This window comes from Microcebus murinus, chromosome 31 (genome assembly GCF_040939455.1).
Source record: "Microcebus murinus isolate Inina chromosome 31, M.murinus_Inina_mat1.0, whole genome shotgun sequence".
NCBI classification, from domain to species: Eukaryota; Metazoa; Chordata; class Mammalia; order Primates; family Cheirogaleidae; genus Microcebus; species Microcebus murinus.
Genome location: NC_134134.1, coordinates 5,997,501 through 6,002,500, shown reverse-complemented (window position 1 = coordinate 6,002,500; position 5,000 = coordinate 5,997,501). Strand labels below are relative to the sequence as shown.

At 43.4% G+C, this 5,000-nt stretch overlaps 1 long non-coding RNA gene across 1 annotated transcript in view; it reads right to left on the bottom strand.

Moving 5' to 3' along the window:
* Positions 1-5,000, bottom strand: part of LOC142865714 (uncharacterized) — a 59,214-nt gene that overhangs the window by 25,472 nt on the left and 28,742 nt on the right. The window lies entirely within an intron of this gene.

Below are 5,000 nucleotides of genomic sequence, written 5' to 3'. Positions count from 1 at the left end.
CGGGCTAGAGTGCTATTGCGTCAGTTTAGCTCACAGCAACCTTAAACTCCTGGGCTCAAGTGATCCTTCTGTCTCAGCCCCCTCAGTAGCTGGGACTACAAGCATGTGCCACCATGCCCGGCTAATTTTTCTTTGTATATATATTACTTGAGCAGTAAATTTTTTTCTATTTATAGTAGAGATGGGGTCTTGCTCTTGCTCCGGCTGGTGTGAACTCCTGACCTCGAGCAATCATTCTGCCTCAGCCTCCCAGAGAGCTAGGATTACAGGTGTGCTGGGCCTGACAGAAATTTTTATCTCTTCAACCCTGCTTATCTCTTTTCATCTGTCTACAGCAGATATATATATATATATAGAGAGAGAGAGAGAGACAGAGAAATTTTTATCTTTCCCACCTGAGTTTACTGGTAATTCCCTTTTCTTAATATTTTTTTTAAGACAGTCTCACTTTTGGTGCCATGGCTAGAGTAGTATGGTGTCAGCTTAGCTCACAGCCACCTCAAACTCCTAGGCTCAAGTGATTCTTCTGTCTCAGCCTCCCGAGTAGCTGGCACTACAGGCATGTGCCACCATGCCTGGCTTATTGTGTGTGTGTGTGTGTGTTTAGTTGGCCAATTAATTTCTTTCTATTTGTAGTAGAGATGGGGTCTTGCTCTTCCTCTAGCTGGTTTGAACTCCTGACCTCGAGCAATCCTCCCACCTCGGACTCCCAGAGAGCTAGGATTACAGGTGTGCTTTGCCTGAGAGAAATTTTTATCTCTCCCTCCCTGCTTATCCCTTTTATTCTGTCTATAGCAGATATATATATATATATATAGAGAGAGAGAGAGAGAGAAATTTTTATCTCTCCCTCCCTGCTCCTTCTGGTAAGTCCCTTTTCCGTAATTTTTTTTATTGGAACAATCCTCACTTTTGGTGCCCGGACAAGAGCCCTCTGGCGTCAGCTTAGCGCACAGCAACCTCAAACTCCTGGGCTCATGTGATCCTTCTGTCTCTGCCTCCTGAGTAGCTGGGACTACAGACATGCACCACCATGCCCGGCTAATTCTTCTTTCTATATATATTTCTTGGCCAAATAATTTGTTTCTATTTATACTAGAGATGAGGTCTTGCTCTTGCTGAGGCTGGTTTGAACTCGTGACCTTGAGCAATCCTCCCACCTGGGCCTCTCAGAGAGCTAGGATTACAGGAATGCTGGGCCTGAGAGAAATTTTTATCTCTCCCTCCCTGCTTATCTCTTTTATTCTGTCTATAGCAGATATATATATATATATATCTATATACATATATATATAGAGAGAGAGGGGGAGAGAGAGAAATTTTTATTTCTCCCTCCCTGCTTATCACTTTTATTCTGTCTAGAGCATATATATATATATATATATATATATATATATATATATATAGAGAGAGAGAGAGAGAGAGAGACAGAGAGAGACAGAGAGAGAGAGAGACAGAGAGAGACAGAGAAATTTTTATCACTCCCTCCCTGCTCCTTCTGGTAAGTCCCGTTTCCTTAATTTTATTATTGGGACAATCCTCACTTTTGGTGCCCGGACTAGAGCCCTCTGGCGTCAGCTTAGCGCACAGCAACCTCAAACGCCTGGGCTCATGTGATCCTTCTGTCTCTGCCTCCTGAGTAGCTGGGACTACAGACATGCACCACCATGCCCGGCTTATTATGTTTCTGTGTGTGTGTGTGTGTGTGTGTGTGTGTGTGTGTGTGTGTGTGTGTGTTTAGTTGGTCAATTAATTTCTTCCTATTTATAGTAGAGATGGTCTTGCTACTGCTCAGGCTGATTTTGACTCCTGAACTTGAGAAATCACCCGCCTCCGCCTCCCAGAGTGCTAGGATTATAGGCATGGGCCACCACGCCCAACCGCTTTTCCTTAATTTCTAATTATTCTGGTACCTAATATTTGTATAGTTTTCGGGTGAGTGATAGGGTCTGTCTCCCTCTATCGAACAGGGTACACTGCATCCTTGGTCACTGCAACCTCAAACACCTGGGCTCCATTGATCCTCCTGCCTCAATCTCACTAGTCGCTGGGACTAGAGGCCTGTGCCACCATAATTGCCTGATGCTGCTTCTTCCCTCCCTCCCTCCCTTTCTCTCTCTCTCATCAATTTATTTGATTTGATTTTATTTTAGCCCGGTCGAGTGGAGCAGTGGCAGTGGAGAAGGAACAAAGTGATTTGTAACTGGTTATGATCAATGAGCAATCTTTCTTACTTATTTTCTCTCTCTCTCTCTCTCTCTCTCTGGATCTTCTCCAGCTCCTGAACTTGGGTGATCCCTATGCATCAGTCTCCCAACCCGCTAGGACTACAGGAGTGAAGCCCCACACTGGGCCTCATAGTGTTCCAGGATAACCATCATAATCTTTATAGGGTACACGTGATGGTTTGTGACACCGGCATAAAATATGCTACAGTGAGTGCCGTGGCCTCAGCCTAGCTAACACCAACCTCAACCTCCTGGGCTCAAGCAATCCTCCTGCCTCAGCCTCCAAAGTAGGTGTGATTACAGACATGCGCCACCATACCCGGCTAATTTTTCTTTCTATATATATATTACTTGGCCAATTAATTTATTTCTATTTATAGTCCAGATGGAATCTTGCTCTTGCTCAGGCAGGTTTGAACTCCTGACCTGGAGCAATCCTCCAATCTCGGCCTCCCAAAGAGCTAGGATTACAGGTGTGCTGGGCCTGAGACAAATTTTTATATCTCCCTCCCAGCTTCTCCCTTTTATTCTGTCTATACCAGATATATATATATATATATATATATATATATATATATATATATATATATATATAGAGAGAGAGAGAGAGAGAGAGAGAGAGAAAGAGAGAGAGAGAGAGAGAGAGAGACAGAGAGAGTGAGAGAGAGAGAGAGAGAGAGAGAAAGAGAGAGAGAGAGTGAGAGAGATAAATTTTTATCTCTCCCTTCCTGTTTTTTCTGGTAAGTACCTTTTTCTTAATTTATTTTTTTTTTTGAGACAAAGTCTCACTTTTGGTGCCCTGGCTACAGTCTATGACGTCAGCTTAGCTAACTTAAACCTCAAACTTCTGGGCTCAAATGATCCTTCCTTCTCAGGCTCCCGAGTAGCTGGGACTACAGGCATGTGCCACCATGACCGGCTAATTTTTCTTTCTATATATATTACTTGGCCAATAAATTTCTTTCCAATTATAGTAGAGATGGGGTCTTGCTCTTGCTCGGGCTGGTTTGAACTCCTGACCTCAAACAATCCTCCCACCTCGGCCTCCCAGATACCGAAGATTAGAGGTTGCTGGGCCTGAGAGAATTTTTTATCTCTTTCTCCCTGCTTATCTCTTATTCTGTCTTTAATACATACATTATATATATATATATATATATATATATAGAGAGAGAGAGAGAGAGAGAGAGAGAAATTTTTATCACTCCCTCCCTGCTTCTTCTGGTAAGTCCCGTTTCCTTAATTTTTTTATTGGGACAATCCTCACTTTTGGTGCCCGGACTAGAGTCCTCTGGCGTCAGCTTAGCGCACAGCAACACCAAACTCCTGGGCTCATGTGATCCTTCTGTCTCTGCCTCCTGAGTAGCTGGGACTACAGGCATGTGCCACCATGCCTGGCTTATTGTGTCTGTGTGTGTGTGTGTGTGTTTAGTTGGCCAATTAATATCTTTCTATTTGTAGTAGAGATGGGGTCTTGCTCTTCCTCGAGCTGGTTTGAACTCCTGACCTCGAGCAATCCTCCCACCTCCGACTCCCAGACAGCTAGGATTATAGGTGGGCTTTGCCTGAGAGAAATTTTTATCTCTCCCTCCCTGCTTATCCATTTTATTCTGTCTGTAGCAGATATATATATATATATGTATATATATATATATAGAGAGAGAGAGAGAGAGAAATTTTTATCTCTCCCTCCCTGCTCCTTTTGGTAAGTTCCTTTTCCGTAATTTTTTTATTGGGACAATCCTCACTTTTGGTGCCCGGACAAGAGCCCTCTGGCGTCAGCTTAGCACACAGCAACCTCAAACTCCTGGGCTCATGTGATCCTTCAGTCTCTGCCTCCTGAGTAGCTGGGACTACAGACATGCACCACCATGCCCGGCTTATTATGTTTGTTTGTGTGTGTGTGTGTGTGTGTCTTTAGTTGGTCAATTAATTTCTTCCTATTTATAGTAAAGATGGTCTAGCTCTTGCTCAGGCTGGATTTGAACTCCTGACCTTGAGAAATCAACCGCCTAGACCTCCCATGGTGCCTGAGAGAAATTTTTATCTCTCCCTCCCTGCTTATCTCTTTTATTCTGTCTATAGCAGATATATATATATCTATATACATATATATATATATATATAGAGAGAGAGAGAGAGGGGGAGAGATAGAGAGAGAGAGAAATTTTTATTTCTCCCTCCCTGCTTATCACTTTTATTCTGTCTAGAGCATATATATATATATATATATATATATATATATATATATAGAGAGAGAGAGAGAGAGAGAGAGAGAGAAATTTTTATCTCTACCTCCCTGCTCCTTCTGGTAAGTCCCGTTTCCTTAATTTTTTTATTGGGACAAGCCTCACTTTTGGTGCCCGGACTAGAGCCCTCTGGCGTCAGCTTAGCGCATAGCAACCTCAACCTCCTGGGCTCATGGGATCCTTCTGTCTCAGCCTCCTGAGTAGCTGGGACTACACACATGCACCACCATGCCCGGCTTATTATGTTTCTGTGTGTGTGTGTGTGTGTGTGTGTGTGTGTGTTTAGTTGGTCAATTAATTTCTTCCTATTTATAGTAGAGATGGTCTTGCTACTGCTCAGGCTGGTTTTGACTCCTGACCTTGGGAAATCACCCGCCTCCGCCTCCCAGAGTGCTAGGATTATAGGCATGGGCCACCATGCCCAACCGCTTTTCCTTAATTTCTAATTATTCTGGTACCTAATATTTGTATAGTTTTCTGGTGAGTGACAGGGTCTGTCTCCCTCTATCGAACAGGGTACACT